Source organism: Triturus cristatus, chromosome 11 (assembly GCF_964204655.1).
Source record: "Triturus cristatus chromosome 11, aTriCri1.1, whole genome shotgun sequence".
Taxonomy (NCBI): Eukaryota; Metazoa; Chordata; class Amphibia; order Caudata; family Salamandridae; genus Triturus; species Triturus cristatus.
In genome coordinates, this window is record NC_140594.1 from 621,478,771 (window position 1) to 621,499,757 (window position 20,987).

Here is a 20,987-nt window from a genome sequence, read left to right on the forward strand (position 1 = left end):
CACGAATAAATGGAGAGGTTCAGGTACTGAGTTAATTAGAGAAATACTAGAATCCAGAAAGCAGTACATTCTTTTTGTATGCCCCGAACATGTCTCACTGCCCATCAAGGAAAGAACGACGTATTATATGGATAGACAGAATCCCTTACGCGAAGTGCATCCGATAAAAGGTGATGACAATCAGTTTAAACGTGTGTTTGTATACACACCCATATCCAAAATGGAACTATTAGAAATGAAGAAAGTGGTACCCAGTCATGACAAAGACCCAGCGGGTTTCCACCGTGAAATCAAAGACATGTTGCTCATGGGAGAGTATACCTATCCCGACATTATGAAAATATTAAAGGTATTAATGCCTGCGGGCATTTATGAAAAACTGAAAGAAAAGGATTGGGAGGTGGGAGACCAAAAGATAGATTGGACAGCATTAGAAAACGAAGAAACAGCTCGAGGTCCAGGTCTAGGGCTTGGGGAAAAGACCAAAATACTACCAGGTTTATTAGTACAGGTACTGCCACGTTTATTAACTACGAAAAAGGAAGACTGGGGTGCAATCTCAGCCTGTAAACAAAAGCAAGATGAAGACACTAGTGACTTTTATGCCCGATTCGAAAAATGTTTTGGTATAAATAGTGGAATAAAAGCAAGTAGCGAATCTTATCCACATCTGTTTGTGACAAAATTAGTTGAAAATGCCCTGCCCCAAGTTAAGAATAGACTATTGAAATTCGAGAGTACCTGGCAAGGTAACACTCCGTCACAAATGTTACAAATGCTACAGTACCATCACAATAGAATTAGAGAGGAACAAGAACATGAACAAAGACGCATGAAAGACACGAAAATGAAAATGCTAGTTTCCCAGACAGTTCCAGCTGACGGTCATAAAAAGGGTATGACACAGTCCAGTGTTTCAGCAGGTTCTGTAAAAGGGACATGCAACTATTGTAAACAGCCAGGTCATTATGTACACGATTGTCCAGTTTTAAAACATAATATCGCCATAGGTAATACAAAAGAAAGACCACGGCCACTTAGACAGGATCAGAACCAACAAGGAGCCCCGCAGCATGCACAGGCCATGCCAGCTCCGCAACAGTCTATGCCAGCTCCACCACCGCAGCCTATTGCTGCCACACCAACAACGACACGACAGATGTACCAGACTGCACAGTATGACTATCCTGATTATCAACGATACTCATGAAACAGCCTAGAGAGGGAAGTTGGCTTACCCCTTATCGAGGTCCCTGTAGATCAAGAAGGACCTTATGTACACAGTGAACTATTAGGCCAAGATAGAAAATTTGTACTTGATACAGGGGCAAGCCGAACAACCATAAAACGTAGTGAAGTTCCAGGGGCACCCCTCTCAGGCTCACAGAATATTTCCCTTGGTTTTTCAGGAAAACCTATCATTAACGAAGTGTCACAGCCTCTTCCACTTACGATTGGTCCCTTGACACGAACTACAGATTTATTGCTTACTAAATCATGTCCAGAAAACCTGTTAGGTATAAAAACATTGAAAGCTCTAGGAGCTATAATATGTTGTTCTCCGGAAGGAGTAAGATTGTTTTTACGTGATTTCAAAGGGCACTATGTGTCCCGAGACATGGATCACCGACTGCAGACTTTACCCACACACTTATGGGCGCAAGGCCCTACAGATGTTGGTTGCATGAACATTACACCATATCGAGTCACACTAAAGACAGGAGTGGTACTACCACGAATGCGACAATACAAGTTACCACCAGATGCTGTATTGGCTTTACTGCAAATCATTGACGAGCTTATTACCCAAGGAGTGGTTGTGGAAACGGACTCCAATGTATGTAATTCCCCGATAATTCCGATCCTTAAACGAACTGATCCAAAAGCCCCGCCAGTATATCGATTGGTTATTGATCTGCGCGAATTAAATAAATGTATTGTACCACAATACCCCGTAGTTCCAGACATTTCTTCATTACTGACAGCCGTTGATTCCGAAGCAACATTCTTTACTGTAATTGATCTCAAGAATGCCTTTTTCAGCGTCCCAATAGATCCGGAAAGCCAATACTTGTTCGGATTTAGTTTAAATGGACGAAGCTTTAAATTCACACGCGCACCTCAAGGATTCACAGAAAGCCCCAGCATCTATAGCCAAGCACTGAAACGAGAACTTGACAGTATCCACATGCCAGTCAACACTGCCCTGCTTCAATATGTCGATGATCTGCTGATCACCGCTAGAAGCGAACCTGAATGTGAAAAAGCTTCACTGACGGTTTTACAATTTTTGGCCGAAAAGGGGCACAAGGTGTCCCCTTCTAAGCTGCAATTCTGTGTCCAGCGAGTTGTTTACCTTGGGCACTCGCTGTCCAAGGAGGGAAGGCAGCTTACACCCGACCGCATACAGTTAATTGATAACATGTCAGTACCCAAGACACAAAAGGAGGTGCGGGCTTTTATAGGCCTCACTTCATATTGTAGGCAGTGGATCCCTCAGTATGCATTTCTAGCAAAACCACTCATTCAGTTGACAACACAGGAGGCGGCCACATCGACTGTCCTCCCTTGGACTCAAGAACATACACACGCCTTTGAAAGTTTAAAGAAAGCTTTATGTCAAGCACCTGTCCTAGCAACACCATGTTACAGTAAACAGTTTACGCTCTTTGTTACAGAACGCGAAGGTACTGCTTTGTCAGTACTCACACAGGAACAAGCAGGATCACACAAACCATGTGCTTATTTTTCTAGTACATTAGATCCCGTAGCTCAGGCTCTGCCTGCGTGCCTGAAATCAGTGGCAGCGACAGCTTTAGCAATCAGACAAAGCGATGCCATAGTGTTAGGACATCAATTGACAGTACAAGTACCACACGCAGTAGAAGTTCTCTTGAACCGCACACAAACACAACACTTGACTATAGCAAGACTCACCGGTTACGAATTAACATTGTTTCAGCCACACATAGAAATCAGACGTTGTAGTACATTGAATCCTGCCACACTTTTGCCAGTAAACGGAACAGACCCACTAGCACATGATTGTATTGAAGTTATTACTATCACGACGAAACCCAGACAAGACTTGACAGACGTCCCATTGACAGATCCAGACCTGACGTTGTATGTAGATGGTTCATGTATGAGAACAAATACAGGAGAGCTAGTGGCCGCGTACGCAGTCACAACAGACACTGAAGTCATCGAAACAAATTGTATCAATACCTTGTCAGCTCAAGCAGCAGAGCTCATCGCTCTGACACAAGCCTGTATTCAAGCCACAAATAAGAAAGTCAACATATACACAGATTCGCGTTATGCATTCGGAGTTGTACATGACTTCGGCGTGCTGTGGCGAGAGAGAGGTTATTTAACTTCTCACGGTGCCCACATTCAGCACGGACCCCTCATTCATGCCTTATTAGATGCAATACATCTACCCACTGCAATATCAATTATGAAATGTAAAGCTCATACGAAAGTTACTGATATCATTTCCCAAGGCAATGACCTAGCTGACAGAACAGCTAAACAGACTGCTCAGAATAAAACTCACACATCTGACATGGCAAAGACAATAGTTCTGACACCAACACATTGCATGACGGTTAAGGATCCCGCTCTTGACGTAATTGACATACAGACACATGCTACACCAGAAGAAATAAAGAAATGGACTGAATTAGGAGGGATCCAAACCGATCAGGGATGGATGACGAAGGAAAAATCTATATGGTTTCTTCCCGACTCAATGGTCCAAGTTATCATTAATACAATACATAGTCCAGCGCACCTAGGAGAAAAAGCTATGCTAGACAGCATTCAACACATTTGGTTCAACAAACATTTACGAGCAGCAGCTAAACAAAAAGTTCGTACCTGTATGATCTGTTGTCAGTTTAACCCAGGTAAAAGCATTCCCGTAGAACAGGGTGGATTTCAGCCTCCTGATCACCCTTTTGAAGTCCTCCAGATGGATTATATCCAGATGGAACGATGTCGAGGATTCAAATATGTTCTCGTAGTTGTCTGTGCTCTTTCCCGTTGGACAGAGGCATACCCGGTTTCAGATTACACTGCCCCGACTACTGCCAAACAGTTAGTTCGAGAATTCTTCCCACGGTACGGTTTACCACGTGCTGTCTACTCAGATAACGGCCAGCCGTTCTCATCCGAACTAATGAAACACGTTTCACTTTTGTTAGGCTATCAATGGAGGTTTCACTGTGTCCGACACCCCGAGGCAGCAGGTCTCGTGGAACGACATAATCAAACTCTGAAAATTAGATTGTCCAAAATATGTAGAGAGAAAGGTGTCGACTGGGTAGTAGCCTTACCAGTTGCACTCTTTTACATGAGAATGGTAGCACATTCTCGAACAGGGCTATCCCCTTATGAGGTGATCTTCGGTAGACCACCAAATATGTGGGGGACGCCTATACCTCGTAAAATCACTGACGTTGACTGTAATATGCTGACAGATTACCTGGCTTCCTTGATGTCTGCACTACAATCTTGTCGTTCACAGGTAGCTGCAGCCTTTCCCGACAACACCGAGGTGAAACCCCATGACGTAGTTCCCGGGGACTTGGTGTTAGTGCGTAATTTTGACCGGAAGACTCAGCTGGATCCGAGGTGGAAATCGCCTCAACTTGTACTGCTCACCACGAGGACAGCCGTGAAGATCGAAGGTCGCAAAGGTTGGATACATTCGAGTCATATCAAGAAATTTTATGGACTACCATCCGATATAGAGACTAAACCCTGTATTTCCTCAAAGACAGACTTAAAGCTCCCCTTGGTTGAGCAAACGAACTCAGAACTATATAGACTAAAACTACGGTCCAATAAGTCAGACAATTTGATTGTTTAAGTCCTCTCCAAGGTGAATCGGTCGAATTTGTCCCTGACATGTATCCTCTGGACCGGAATAGAGAAAGAAATAATCAAATGCAGTTGAAAAAACATGCGTACTGTAAATCACTGCGTAGTCATTGCACAGTGACGTTATTAATTTTGTTTTTCTTATGTCTTTTAATAATCGCTGCAAGTATATTGTTGCACATATATTATCCTATTTCTAAACATGTTTACAATGTTACTGCTGAACATTCTTTTAGTGAATTACCCCCGCATGAGTTGTCATATAGATTTGCGCTGCGCAACAACACTTTTATTAGTATGTTACATCATTCCCATCAGACTAGCAATGCTACAAATTGTTGGATATGTGGCCGACTCCCTCCCTATCAGAACTATAAGGGAATTCTGCCTCTCTTTCCATATCCATTCACACACAATGGCTCCTGTGGAGCATGGTTTAGTTTAATTAATTCCTTAGATTCAAACTCAGCAGTTTATCAAGACAACTGGGTATGGGGAAACCTGAACTTAGTTTTGCTCAAAGTCTGCTACCCTAACAAGGAGGGACTTCCCAAAAGAACAGGAACTGATCTAGAAAATGAAGTATATGGATTAGGTAATTTCACGCTTAATCTCATGATCCTGAATATTGAATCCGAAGCTGCACCAATTTTGCCTGCTATGTCAGTATTTCCAGTTAAAGGTGAATTATGTGTAAGAAAGAATGGTTCCATACATATGAGCCATAGTAGATGCACCACTGTAATAGAATTCAGTGATCAAGGCAAGTCTACATTTAGAGCTTCTCGCCATTCCTACTTTATATGTGGCCAGACCGCATATATACGCCTACCTTTAGATTGGGATGGTACCTGTTACATAGCATTCCTTCTGCCACCTGTTTTCTTAGCTCCTCCTGATTATCATAGAAATACTCATTTAGTACACAATAGACAGCAGAGAGATCTCCCAATCGTCGATTACACTGAAACAGCATGGGAAAAATACACAGATTTCAATAAAGGTTTCTTTCCTTATATAGGTACAGTCACTAATAGTAAGCTGATACGTAGATTAACCAGAACCCTTGAAGCAGTAGTGAACGAAACTATTTCCGCCTTAGGCAATTTAACAGAAGAGCAGTCTGCTATGCGGATTGTTGTGCTTCAGAATCGTCTTGTCCTTGACGTCATCCTGGCCGATAGGGGCGGAGCTTGTAGGGTCATCGGATCAAGTTGTTGCATTTTCATACCAGAAAATTCACCGTCAGTATATAAAGCCATAACCCGCCTTCATAAGATTGTAAGCCAGATACACCAGAATCCAGGCACCTGGACTTGGTCCGGTTGGTTCTGGGACGTGTTGTCAGCCTGGGGATGGAGAATGCTCTCCTTCCTAGGTATTGGCTTTCTCATACTATTCAGTTGCTGCTTATGTCTACAATGTGGGCCAGCGATTTGTGGTCTATGTGCCACCTCGTGTATCCCACATCCAAGTTTTCATTCAAGATCCCGGAAGAAGAAAGAAGAACAAATGATGTTATATGAACAGATCAACGGATTGATGAAGATTGATATCTCTTAAGGGCAAGTAGGGGACAAGGAGGGAATGTGGAAATATGGATTTTTATGATCAGTTATGTCCCCTATCTTGGACCCCAACGGTTTCATGTATAAATCAAAAGTACATGTATGTTCCCTCCAGTTCCAGTTATGAAGACGCAAACACATGTGCGTCCACCGTCAACATGTCCTCTTTCAGATCCGCCATGAATGGGCCGGATATTCTATTCCTAAGTATGAAAGGCCACCGGCTTTATATGGTTCATTTATCCCATTTTACAGTCCAGGCGAGTAGGCCCTGATTCTGCCATTAAGCCTTTTCCTGCCTTCTGCCTCTGAAAGCTCCAGTCTGAGCCTGCATCTGTGTCCATGAACTTTGTCTTACTCCCTGCGCGGCTAACGGTGCCTGACTCGGCCTATCTGCCTGCCAAAAACTGTATTTCACCTTCAAGATTATCTGCTCTGCTCCGCTCCTCATCCGATGCATTCCTGTCTAGCAGTTTAGGTAAACATTCCTCCAGCTACCGTGCAAAGGGGCCAGGCCTCGCTGCCCTCATGCAAGTAATTCATAGCCCTGTTACCATGGAATATTCCTACCCCCTCGCATCTAGTGTAGACACTTAGACGCTTGTACACGCACTAACAGTCAGTATAGTCAGTATGGAATAAGATTCTATCCTAAGAGACCTCTCTTTTTGGATAACACAGTTCTTTAAACATAGGATATTAGATATGATTTGGGATTAGGTTGACATAACCCCAGACTTCTGTCTCCACATGTAGAGCTAAATGTCAAATCCCCTTCACCCTCTAGTTACACGTCAATCACACGTCATGCTGCTGCGCGCGCATCTCTGCCAAGTATTTTTGCTGACATTGCGAAATTCTTTCATGGAACCACCCATTTATGACATCATATCTAATGACGTTCTTTAGTTACGCCTAGTTACACCCATTTTAGTTACGTATGTATGCTTTTATCTCTGATATCAACTGTTACGCCTCCTGCATCTGTTTCACTGTAATGCCTTTTCTATAAAAATGATTACCTGTCAATAATGTATTGTTCCTTCCTTCCTGAACTTTCGTGGTGATGGAATAGAAGGCCCATAATTCGAATTATGTTCCTTTGTATAGGAATAAAGCCCGTTCTGAATCTCTAATACCACGGATTCTGCCTCTTATTTTACTGAGCTATTATTATAGATTTTCCGCATCAAATTAAGTCCCGGTAATTAAATTATTTACCACACACTTCCTAACTGTTGGTAGTGTAGTGTAGCCCCAGCGATTCCCTAGGCCTAGGCCTACTCTATTTCCGTGACAGTGGTCCTTATACCACTTCTTTAGTATATGGTTTGCGTGGCCCCTAGGGCCTAACTGTATTACTTACCTGTGTGACTTAATGTATGCTTAAATAAGACTGTGTTGTACTTACCTCGAATCTCATAAAGAGTGCTGAGGGTTTGACTAGAATAAATACACTTTATTTTATATATATATCTGTTGTGGTGTCCTTTCATTTGGTATTCAAGGGATTATATATGGTATCACAGCTGGCTTCACATGCCATTCAGACTTTAGCCTAAGACTGCTCTTGTCCATGCTACCACTAGGATAGCTGGTCTATAAGGTTGACTTTACAACCAATCACCATAAGGTTTTTTTGGACTGATATAAGGTGTACACTAGAACTAGTGACATCATACATCAGGCCAACTTCTCACACTTGGCACCTCGTCCCAGGATGTGCATTGTTTTAGACCCCCGAGAGCAGCAGACTCTCAACCCAGGGGTCCATAAACATGTCTGGTGGTGGCAGCTGGTGAGCAGTCACTCAGCCTGGACACTAGTGTTAGGTCGGTTTTCAGGGGGCATCTCTAAGATGCCCTTTGTGTGCATTTTTCATTAAATCCCACACTGGCATCAGTGTGGGTTTAATGTGCTGAGAAGTTTGATACCAAACTTCCCAGTTTTCAGTAAAGCCATTATAGTGCTGTGGAGTTCGTAATGACAAACTCCCAGCACCATATGTTCCTAATAGCATTACTGCTCTTACAATGTTTAAGAATTGGCTTAGACACAGTAGGGGTACAGGGCTCATGCACCTGTACCCTCACCACTGGTATAGTGCACCCAGCTAGAGGGGTGGCTGATCTATGTCATGGCAGTGGGTTGTAGGCATGGCACACAGTGATGTGTGCCATACCGACTTTTCATTTTGTTCTGCACCAAAACACGCAGACTGCAAAGGCAGTGTGCGTGTGAAGGTACAGGGCCTCTAAGGGTGGCACAATAAGTGCTACAGCCCTTAGTGGCCTTCTCCGGTCACAGTGCCCTTGGTACCTGTGGTACCATTTACAAGGGTCTGACCTGTGGCCAGAGAGTGCCAATTGGGTTTTGTTTTCAATGCAGTTTTAGGGGAAGAACATAGGCCCTGGCTACCTGTTTGGCAGGAGCCCAGGGCACACTCAGTCAAAGTACATCAGCAGTTTAGCAAAAAGTGGGGGCAACCATGCAAAAATAGGGCACTTTCTTACACCTACTACAACCTGAAACTACTGAACAAAATCAAATCCTACCTACCCCCAAATGTTCCCAAATCTGCCACTCATGCATTGGTGCTGTATAGATTGGACTACGGGAATGCCACCCTCACAGGCTCCAACAAATCCCACCTTGCACCCCTCAAAACCACTCTCAATGCAGCAGCGAGAATGGTCACAGGAATCAAAAAAATATGACCACATCTCCCTGAAATAACGGCATTGGCTCCCAATTGAAGCCCTCTGCAGCTTTAGAACTGCCTGTATTATTCACAAAGTTCTTCACACTGCTTACCTGGCCTCAAAATTCAAGAAGTCAGGTCAGTCGAGAAACCTAATAAGCTCAAACTCCCTACTCCTCATTCTGCCCAATGCCCTCGAACAAAAAACCCTGGCACGCACTTTCTCGTGCAGTGCTCCTAAAATCTGGAACTCCATATCAGGACAAACCCCTCCTTCTTGAACTTCAATAGACTGTTAAAGGATCTCCTCCTCAACTGGGACGTCACCTAGAGGGTCCTCAACGCCTTCCCTGCTACTTCTCCTCTAGTGCTCAACCACTGACTTGATTTGATTTGTTTCAGTTGTCCTGTTTATACTTGTTTTTTTTTTGTCACACATGAAAAGCGGTCTGATAACCTCAGGTTTAGCCAACGCTATATAAAACTCTTAAATAAATTAATTAATAAATGCATATAGAGTACAAATAATAACATGGCATAATTTAGAGGGGGATTTAGAATGAAACCAGAAAAATGTGATACGCAATTTATAGTTTCCCATTTCCAACAAACATTGTCTGTTGTCTCCTCCGCATACGCAACTTGTCTCCACGTGTGCAAAGTGTCCTGCGTAGTGGTAATGGAAAGCTGGCCATCTTATCCACTTTTCAGTACAAGTAGGGAGGACAGTTTGACCTTGATCCTGCCTCGTGCAGGTTATAAAACCTTGATCCTGCCTTGTGCAGGTTATAAAGCACCAAACCTGGAGCACAAACCTGGCAGGATGCTTCCTCGCTACTGCCCTCCTACTGCGCCACTGACCACACAAATTCTGAGCATCGTCCAGCAGGGCCAGTGTTCTAGATATCCACCAGCAGGAGTTTTCTCCAGATTGGTTCCATTTACGGCTGGTTTTAGGGCAGTGCGATCGGTGTTGGGTGCTGACCTGGAAGGAGGGTCGGGCACTGACCTAAGGGAGGGCGCTGTGTTCAGCAATAACATGCGATTTCAAAGCGCCTGCTGCAGAGTTCCTTGTGCCTCCAGCTTTTAGGCAGCAATAAAAATGTCAAGATAACTCTTCTGATTATTGTTTCGGCCAGAAACAGAGATCAGAGTTTAGTCTTGTGGCAGTTTTGACTCACCTTAAAGTAGCGCATGCTGCAAAGAACAGGCCTTTATTTTATGTGGATTCTTGAGTGAGTTAGTGAAGCCAGCCTTTACCAGCGCTTTAAAACAAATTAAACCTATGTGAAAGAGGGGCTATGGAGAGACGAGGGCACTTTTGCCGGGTGCTAGCGAGGAAATCCGAGGAGGAGGTTGGAGCGGGAGGCTTGAGCAAAAAAGGTTGTCGCACCAGACCCCGCTAAAGCCGGTCCTGGTTCAATTGATGCTGTGGAGCACCACATGAATGTCCCTTGCTCTGCTGGCTTCCGGAATCACCGATCGTGGAAAACTTGGAAGTTAAAGCGAAAGTAGGGTGTAATTTTGGGACCACCAGAGCCCGACTACTCTGTCAGCCAGTCCCCTTTTGCCCTCACTGATGTATGTTCTGTGTTTAATTTAAGTAAACTGTGGACCCTTGCAGATCAAAGACTCCGATAACAAAGTTCATGTCTATACAGAATGCTAACCATCTTCACAAATTGTACATTAGGATATAAAACTCCATCTACGGCATACATGGATTGTAAGTGTTTGTAAAACTGATAAAATACTGGTGCATTACTCGACTGAAAGTTAGTCTGGGTTCGGGCTGAGCCAGTTGCTCTTTTGTAAAAACGTAGTGTGTGTTTGTACCCTGCTTTTGACTGAGACTAGCTGCACGACTCCTGTCCACCTTACATGCCCTTGCTGCTGCTACTTGCCTCATTTTATAATCCGTATGTAACAACCGAAAAGATCAAATATCCCCATGTTTCGACCCGCTCGCTACTTTGTGCCTTTTGTAATGATGGAAAGTACTCTTGTGATGAAATCTGTTTTATGGTAAAATGCTCTAATTCCTTTTAGTAACGTTCGCGCTATGTAAATGTGCATAAATAAATACCCGTTTTTCTTGTCCCGCTACACTCGTACCCACCCCCAATTCAATAACCGCCCTCCCAACGAAGTCCCACTGTCCGGGAAAATATAAAGCTACCGACTCTCCTCATCCCCTCCCCTCATCCGAGTCCCTTTTTGGGGATGGGGGGTTTCCAGCTCGTGTCCTTGCCTTGGGTCACGAAACCTGCAACGCCCAAACTTCCTGCTCCCAGGTGAAGCGACCTGCCGCGCAGCACTATAATCTGAGGAGGAACAAGGCCGGAGTACAGCACGCGCTGACATCCGATCCTCCCAAACTTCCTGCCCCGCCTCTGACGCCAGCGAGGAGCTGCGATTCTCCTGCAGGTGCACAGGAGCCACAGCAGCAGAGGTGACCTACGGCACTCGGACAGGTGGGCGCCTGGGACCCGCAGCACGCGCACAGAGGACACCCCCGAAGACCGGCACTCACAAGTGACGGGCACATTCCATGCATCCAGAGGGCCACAGCACTCTCACGCGGGGGTGCTCTCGGAGACCTGAGGCCACCGGCGACCGACTGACAGACCGAGGAGGGTCGGCGACACGGCGCTGCGCCCGGCGGCCCACGGAGACACGGAGCAAGCAGCAGGCACGATACAGGTAACACGGAGCGCCGGAGGGCAGAGATAAAGAGAACCAAGAGAAGCCGGGGCCCGAGGAGTGAGGTACCCGAGAGGAAGCCAGGAGGGCGGGACAGACACAGGAGTCAGCGCTGAGAGGGAAGGCAGAGGCGAGATGTCAGAATAGATGGCTAGAGACCAACAAGTCAGTCGGGAGGAATAGGAAGTAATGAATCAAAAGGGGAGTGTGTGTGTGTGGGGGGGGGGGCGGATCGAAGATAGAGACCCGTTATGTTAATTGTCATTTAATTAATGGAACGCATATCAAAGTCTTTCTTGGACACTTGGTGAGGCGAAGCGTGCAAAGTGAACAACGCATTGCAGCTTTCTCCTTAAGGAATGGGGTGAATATGGTAAGGAAACATGGATCGTGCACAATATAAAGGTAAATACTTTACATGGGAGCCAGTGTGGAGATGATGGGATTTGTTTATGGCAACAACAAAAAACGACCCCCTGCACTCATGCGGACTACCTAGCCTTGGACAACCTGGAGGGCTGAAGAGAAAACGTAGTAACCTCGGTACTGGGAATCGACATAGTCTAAGCTTACAGTGGCAGAGAAAAGCGGTTTGAAAGTGCAAGGCTTCCTTGGTTATCAAAGACGGTACGAGTGTGAGAAGATCACCTAAGATGGTTGAAGGATTAAAGTGTGGCTTGATTCAAACTTAAACTCTAAAATTACATACAAAAGGGCCAGATGTGTGGACCACTGTTTGTCGAGTTGGGTCTTGGCCTTGCTCTCCAAGAAGTGGTTACTGATTCCATCAAACCTGGGCAGGGAGGCAAGGAGAACATGATCAGTACCAGAGGCGCAACTAGAACCAAATTTCGGGGGGGGGGGGGGGGGGGGTCTAAGAAAAAATTTCGGGGGGGGGGGGGTTGAATCTTTAATCAATAGGCAGAGTGGAGCTGCAGGGGCTCTTAGAAGGGGTGAAACAACAGCGAGGCCTCATTAACATGCAAATGGTCTTTTAAAGACCTGTGAAGTGCTCGGGTGAGGCTGTGTGCGCCCGGGAAGCTGTCTCATCCCGGACTGCCACACACGACGGGGGGGGGGGCGGGGGCTGAAGCCCTTTGAGTCCAATGGGTGTTGCGCGCCTGATCAGTACTATGACTGTAGTGTTTTCCCTCACCTCTGGTGGCTCTTTACACACTCACAGTTGAGTCAGATCACCATTAGACTGGAGATGATGAAGTTCGTGCAAACAAAAATAATAATCAGCATTGGCAATGCTAATATGTCTGGCTTTAAAGGAATGTTGTACGGTAATATGAAGTATTACAAGTCAATAGCATGGGAATATATATGTGAAAAAGAACTGTAGAATAATATTGGTGCAGGTTGCAAGGTAAGGTGACAATTGCACTGTCAAGCCAGACCTAAAAATCCAGGTAGGTTAATGACTGCCTTCTTACCATTTGTGCTGCTGCCAGAGAAAAACAACAGAAATTATATAGTTATCTAAGACATTTTAATAGCATTCCAATGTCATATGTTTGTCCCTGAAGGGTCAAGCTTAGGCAGATGGATAAACAAAATGATCACAGCTGTGTGGAGGGCAGGAACTTTTTTATGGAAGCACACAAGTTCTGCCCAATCAAAACATGTACTCCTCACCCCCCAAATGTGGGCAGAGCCAAGGCTTCTCTCTAGTGATGCTCACCTAACTGTCTGGCGACAGCTGCGATGTCAAGCCAGACCATAAAAAGAAAACAGCTAACATGCCTTCTCTCTATGCACTCAGTACCTGGAACAACATTCTGGCTCAACCCTGCTACAATTCAGGAAAGAGCTGAAACATTTTTTTAAAGAGCAATACATTACAATGACATCCACTTTAACGCTCAGCACTTAGCTTTCCATCCAATCACTTTTTAGGTTGCTCCTACGACGCAGCACAAGCTGTCTGGTTGCGAAAGACCTGTTGTGTACTTAGAAGTGAGTAAGTCAAGAAACAAGAAACAAACAGGGAGAACTGAGGAAAAACTGAGCCCAAGGTTTGACTTGGCTGTAAGAGCATGTGCGCAAGCATAGTCTTGCAAATATTTGACGTGTACATTTTGCAGCATACATCATGTAAAAATATGATACAGCCGCCTCAAAATTCAAAAACGGTATTTATTAAACATGCAAAATCATGTCTTTTTCATCAGATTATTTTACCACATTGAGACATTTACTGAAACTAATAGTTTTTAAACATGATTTAACAAAAGGAGGTGCACCGAACAAAACACATTTTAGTCCATTTTTAAGTTCTTTAATTTATCCTTTATTCTGACATCCACATAAGATCTTAAAAGCAGCCAATTCGTTTCGTTCCTTTAAGGCACAAGCCTTTAGAACTTCTTCAGGGCTGCAACAAATAACCTTAAACATACATGAGACCAACCAAAAATTACATATATCTCACAATGCCAAACAATATTCCACAATATTAGATAAACCAAATGTATTATACAAACAATTGACGGACATGAACCTCAATTTCTACCACACCAATGTTATACAAAAATATCTATACTAAAACACAAATACATCATAACACATAACATGTTTATAAAAGACACAAATAGATAACATATATTAAAACAATGAAACCAGCGGGTTTCTTCAAGGTTAACAATTACTAAAATTTGGAAAATTCTAGAAAAGGGTGGGGGGGGGGGCGGATTCTCACAAGAATCAAAGAAGAAAAGAAAGGGGAGGAATAGTGAGTTACCGTGCCTTAACGTTGAGGTCGTTGCATCATTGGTGACAATGTCCTAATCCCAGATGGTCAGGATTGATTAAACTAGAAACTTGTGACAACAAGATAAAAGAGGTATATATATTAAGAGTAACGACCAAGGATGAATATTTTACACTTAATCTAATAGTCCCTATGTATAAACACCCATAGGAGAGGGTAAAGAAGATCGACAATTGGATAATCCCTACATATCTCAACAACTAGTTTGGACCATGTATCGCTGCAATTTAGAGCTCAAGTAAAATCAATGGGATTATAAAATAAAAACAGAAAGCAAAGACAAAAAGAGGGTGAGGGTGAACAGCATAACACCGATCCTCTGCACTCACCATTAAGCGCAGAATGCACGAATATCGTTGTATCCGTAATCAATAAAGGAATTTTGATAATCCTTCAGTAATATAGTGACGTTTCCAATAATCCAAATCATCCCACCTGGGTGATAAATATAAATACAAAAATATTTTTTAGTTTTGAGGGAGACCTTTTACAAAACAACCAATACTAGACACCCATTTAGACCGATGGACAAGATGGTCATAAAGCCTAATTACAAACCCTCCCGAATACTCAGTTCACTTATAAAGTGCAGGACGGCCAAAGTAAATAGGAGGTTTGTTTGGGAACCTACTAAAAGAGGACATAAATCTCACCTTATAACATGAGTGTACAACTGATTCGTCTTGGTTTAAATCAATTGAGAATGTGCTCCTGGTAGTTAAAAAGAAGCTCAGAGCAGTAAAGTGTTCATGTAGGAAAGTGGCTCTGTATATACTGTTCCCAAATAGGTACAGTGTGTACAGAGTCCACAGTCCCCAGAGGTTTGGCAGAGGCTAAAGTTAGATATAACCTTACTCTCTAAAGTGGTAGCTTTGTCGAGCAGTAAGGCAGTATCAGAGGACAGTGTAAAGCATTTGTTGTACACACTCAGTCAGCAAATGGTCTCACACACTCAAGAACTGAACTCTAGGCCAATGGTTTGTATATAAAAATATATGGTTGTTTTATTTTAGAACCAACAATAGGTATCAAAATATACTTTCTCCGAATGAGATGCTTTAGTTAAATACTTTGCAATAGGCAATTGACTTTTGAATGCAATAGTTAGTTTGTTGCAATAGGCAACACAATTTCAAACACAATGATACATTGAGCGCAATGGGAATTTTAAGTTAAGACTCAGGGGTCTCCCAGGGTCAGGTAAGTACAGTTGTTACACCCTCAGCGACACAGGGGCAGTCGGGTGCAGAGTGAGTTAGGCCCAATGTTATCCTATGGAAGGCAGGGGGCCCTTGGTTGGTGGCTGCTGGCTAGCAAGCCACGCAGCTGTGGGAGCTGGGCTCCTGGTCACTTGCTCAGGGCAAATGGGGAAGTAGGTAGGAGTAGAGGTTGCACAGCCAGGGGCACTCGGGCGGCTGGGTGCAAGGTGCTTTTGAGCCTTCGGGCACTCAATGGATTGCAATGGAGAAGCTCAAGAACTAACAAAGGCTGCAAGCTCGGGGACGAAGATTCTTCAGGTGCGACCACCACTTCGAGAGGTAAGTTGGGTAGTTGGAGGATAGGGAGGAACCCAGGAGTTGGGCACAGAGGGCCGCAGGGCGCCGGGTGCAGGGGTGCCTTTTGGTGTCGGGAAATCTTACCCTCTGTTGATCGCGGTTGGGGGGGGTCCCTGGTTCTGAGACTGCAGGTGTCGTCAGGAGCGTCGAGGTGGGTCCTTGGGTGCTGGATTCGGGGTCACAGTCACCGGTGGGACGTCCTTGTGGTGTTGGTCCACTCCAGCACAGGCCAGGCTTGGTGGGTGCAGAGTGTGCAGGGTTCGCGGTTCCTGGCTGATGCCAGGGGTCAGTTACTTGCTTTGAGCAGTGCCACTGCTCGTGGGAGTCCCAGATGCTCAGAGTCACAAGGTAGCCAGGTCCTCCGGGGTTTGCGAGGTTGCTGGCCACGGGAGATGCCGGGATTTAGCAGGTCCGAGGGTCGACAGGCCGGTAGGGCTGGGGCCAAAGCAGTTGGTGTCTTCCTCTTGTTAGCAGCTGCACGGCAGGTCTTCTTCTTGATCTTCTTTGCTGTTTTGCAATCTGGATCTAAGGAAGTAAGGTTCAGGGTGCCCCTAAATACTAAATTTAGGGGAGCTACAGGTAGGTAAAGGGCAGAGACCACTGGGTCCCTGCCCTGGGGTGGGTACACCCCCTATCCTACTACTCTCCTGTGGGAAGGGGGCAGAGGCCTAGTCCTGATTGGGCAGGGCTCTCCATCTTCAAGATGGCGAGAGCCCGAAGATGTGCTTCACCTCGCCTCCCCCACCTGAGGGGTGGGGTTGGCAGAGGCTGGCACACCCCTTGTCCTTCCTTGGGGTTTCCGGCCGGTCTTCCCACCAGAGTGGGGGTTTAGAACCGGTAGGGGCCAGTTGCTGAGTACAGCAAGTGGCCTGGAGAAGCTCACAAAGGCGGCAAGCTTCCCCTGCCCATCCTGGGGGAGGAGACCTAGCACCTCGCCCAGGATGTACATTGTTGCAGGCCCAGGAGAGCGGATGGGTCTCTACCCAGGGGTCCAGCAACATGTTTGCTGTGTGGCAGCCTAGGCAGCCCCTCAGACCAGCCTTGGATTGTAGGTTAGCTTCTCTAAGATGCCCTCTGTCGTGCATTGTATATTAAATCCTGCACTGGCATCAGTGCGGGTTTAATGTGCTGAGAAGTTTGATACCAAACTTCTCAGTCTTCAGTGGAGCCATCATGGTGCTGTGGAGTTCGTGTTTGACGATCTCCCAGCACCATATACTCTTAAATGGCAGCACTGCACTTACAGTGCCCTGGAATGAAGACGTGCGGAAACAGAAACCACCCGTGGAGCCGAAGGAAGATCCCCCGCGGACCGACCACCCCGACCGACCACCCCGCCAACACCGCAGCAGAGGAGCAGGAGACGTGGAGCGAGGAGTGGTGGACACCCCCGGGAGACGCGCACTTGCCGCCGTAACTCTGGAGAGTTACGGCACTGGCGGTGAGCAAAACGATCACCGGGGAGTTAAATAGGTTGAAAAGGGGGAGGGGTAGGGGGGTCTGTAACCAAGTAATCCCCATAGTTGCGTTCGGAGCTTTGATTTGAATCGCTCCGTGTTTTCAGGAATCGCCCATTGTCAGCCTCGGGTGCTTTGCGGGAAGAGTGCTCTTGCTCCTACATTTGTTTTCTGTTACTTTTGGGAGCGGCTGTATTCGTGGTGAAGCGGTGAGGGCCACCAACCCGAACCTGTTTATTTATCCTCTGCCTGTATGTTTCTTGTGTTGAACTCCCCGTCGCAGTCATAAGAGGCCTGCATCCCTGACCTGAGCACAAACAAACGTTAATAGTCCGGAGTGTTTCTCTCCCTTCACATCCTTTGAACCTGGCCCTCCCCTTCCTCACAAACCTCACCGTCCACCCCACTGTATAGCACCATCAACACCAGGGAAGGTGAAGGGTAGCTCAAAGAGAGCAAAACAGATCAAATACATTTTATATTTTTTATACTAGAGTAACATATGCATTCCTTTAAAAAGATTGTTTCAATATGGTTGCTCGAACTCTAAAGGAGAGTGCAAAAAGACAGTGTTTAAGAAAGTGCTTGTGTGGAAAGTGATCAGGAGAGAAAGAAATATTAATAATTTGTAAAATATATTTCTGCAGTTTTCACCAAAAGATCCTGAAAATTTGATAAGCCGCTGTGAAAGAGCCTGTCTGAAAAAACAAATACTTTGTTCGATGACAAATGTCCATATTCCAGAGAAAGTAGTAGCCAAGTCCTAACACCATTTCTGGGGATAGTTACTTTAAATCCAGGCTAGAACAATGTTGATGTTTTGATACGACTGCTGTGTTAGGTCAGTTGCGCCCTGGCATTCGGGTCTTCATCAGTAAAGGAAGAGTGAAAGGTAGGGCAACCTATAGTGGTGCAGCTGCACAGTGGTTAGGTGAGGAGGTTCAACTCGGATGCACCCTGCTCTAATGGTCCAAGGCTCAGGATAAAATGAAATCTCCAAAAAGGTCTTCCAAATAAAGGCTGATCCTCATCTGCCTGCTGTGCAAATGGCTAAGAATAATAATAAAAGGACTATGATGCATACAGCACTATTGCACTTTAAATAAAAAAGAAAACTAGCCCTGCAGCATCATAGCACTTTGAAAAGTTCGTTTTAGACACACTGCAAGCATCTGCCCTGCTGTACATCATGGCCACAGAACTTTGCCAACGCCAACAGCTCTCATAGGCAAGACCTACTGGCTTTTTCAGTGCTTGTTAATTCTTATGTTTCACATTTGATAGATCACGTATCAGCATACAGAAGTGGACCAACTCGTTTAGGGGCACTCGCGTGTCCCTCCTTGCTAATGCAGATTATATTATTCTAATAGACCAAACTGTGTACAGCTGCAAAGAGTTATAGATTCTTTACCAGCATATGACTACAAAATAAATAATTATGAATAATTCTAAGATGAAGGTTATAATCTTCAGCAGAGGTAAATGTATGCAGTATGTAAACAATGTTAAATTGGTTTCTATAACAGAATACGAGAACCTTGACGTTCCCTTTGATAGTTCTCTAAAATGGAAGCCCCATATCAAGGAGGTAGCAACCTTGACAGCACCTGTGCGGCAATCTAACATTTCAACACCTAGTTTGGGGCTGCACCCATAGAGCTTTTAGTAAAAGTGTAGGAGGCAAAGATAGTTTCTTCGCTACTGAATTGTTCCTTTATTTATGTTCTTACTCTAATTACATGTAATACACCTTAATACTGGGTTCGCTTGGAATTGGGGATCCTAGCAGTTTCGAAGTAAGTTGACAAAGCACTATGTATTCTATACCAAGAAGCTATGCCACAGCTCTCCAAGTACCTTTACTGCCTTTGGAAGGCGAAGGATAATTCCAAAGGTGGACTGATGCTAACTGTATACAGCTGCTGAAACACTGTGACCTTATATCTGATTTGGCTTGGAAGATGAGAGTAGATGACATTTTAAAAGTATTATTAAAGAAAAAACAACGCGTGTAGCTTTAAAGAAGATCTAACTTAGCTTCAAAGCTCAAAACTGAAAGATCATTAGCGATTCTTACACATCATTGAACCCAACCGTATCTACGAATGAGCCTTGATTTATTCACATGCAGGCCTTATATAAAAATTCGATTCCACCATCTTCAAATACCGAGGTACCCTGGGCAGTGGATTATGTTACGTCTTATCTGCTCAATGTCAGTCTATTTCATGAGTATAATTCTGGTACCTGCGCAGGATCTCCTTCCTCGCGTGAGCGAGGCTCTTCTTAGGAAGCAGCGTATTGAGTGGCACAGTTTGTGCTGAAGTTGGTGAAAGGACTAACTTCTCGAGGACGAAATGGGATAATTTGGCAACAATAAAATGTTTGCTCGGCTATTAATACATGCCTGTGTCAAAGACAAATGAGTTTTAACTGCAATTGTTTGCTTCTGTAGAAGAGGGCTTCTCGCAATTTTATAATAGTCTGACTGCCCGATAAAACTGTAATACTGGAATAGTGACAAAAACACAAGCACTAGCCTTTACATAAACAGAAAGTATTAACCACACGTTTGATCTTTTATTCTTTGTTTTAATAATGGTTTCTATATTTTGTAATTTGGCAGTAATTTTGCATTGGGTGGAATGCATTTCACGTACGCTAATTAAATTTACTTACATAGTCACAGGTCCAAAACACATATGATACATATGAAGGCTTTCAAATAGCTACAGAGCGGTGTTGCCACGTGTTTGCACCAGTCTCGTAAGAGCCTGCACCAAGGAGATTGGACAGTAGCTTGGCAGTTCAGAAGCATAATAGGAAAATCTATCAGGGTAGAGAGATCACTTAAATACTTTTACAGTACTTCACAGTCCTGCAAGGAAAAGTTAAGGAGATGTTTCAGTCTTACGGTAACTACACTAGTGTCTTTTAGAATCATAAGAGGAACAAGGTTTGATCCTAGACATGGCTTCCGACAAGGAAGAAGTGAAAAAAAGAAGGAAACAAACAGAAATACTTGAGGTTGTGTCAAGCATCTGAAAGAGCAAAGAAGTCATGTTCACACACTCTGCCAAGGATGCAGAAAGTTTTAAGAGAGAAATCTGGGGCAGAAAGGATTCAGAAAAGGGGTTCTGGTGGTGTACATACAAGATACTCACTGGCTGTAGATCCAATAGAAGTCAACATAGTTGGTAAGTGGTCCCCAACGACGTGTGACAACTTCAGCTGGTTTTGGCCACCATAGTTCAGAGAGAAGAAACTAAGGGAAAGTGTGCAGGGCAGAAACTGAGGGGAGTTTGGGGCTGAGTGAATGGAAAGGGACTCGGAGGG

At 44.6% G+C, this 20,987-nt stretch overlaps 1 protein-coding gene across 1 annotated transcript in view; it reads left to right on the forward strand.

Annotated features, from left to right (window-relative positions):
* The first annotated feature begins 11,557 nt into the window (after positions 1-11,557).
* RHOBTB2 (Rho related BTB domain containing 2) overlaps positions 11,558-20,987 on the forward strand; it is a 216,801-nt gene continuing 207,371 nt past the window's right edge. Inside the window, exon 1 of the mRNA XM_085634015.1 lies at positions 11,558-11,859. The gene's annotated coding sequence lies outside the window, so the exon portion shown is untranslated. The remainder of the gene's footprint in view (positions 11,860-20,987) is intronic.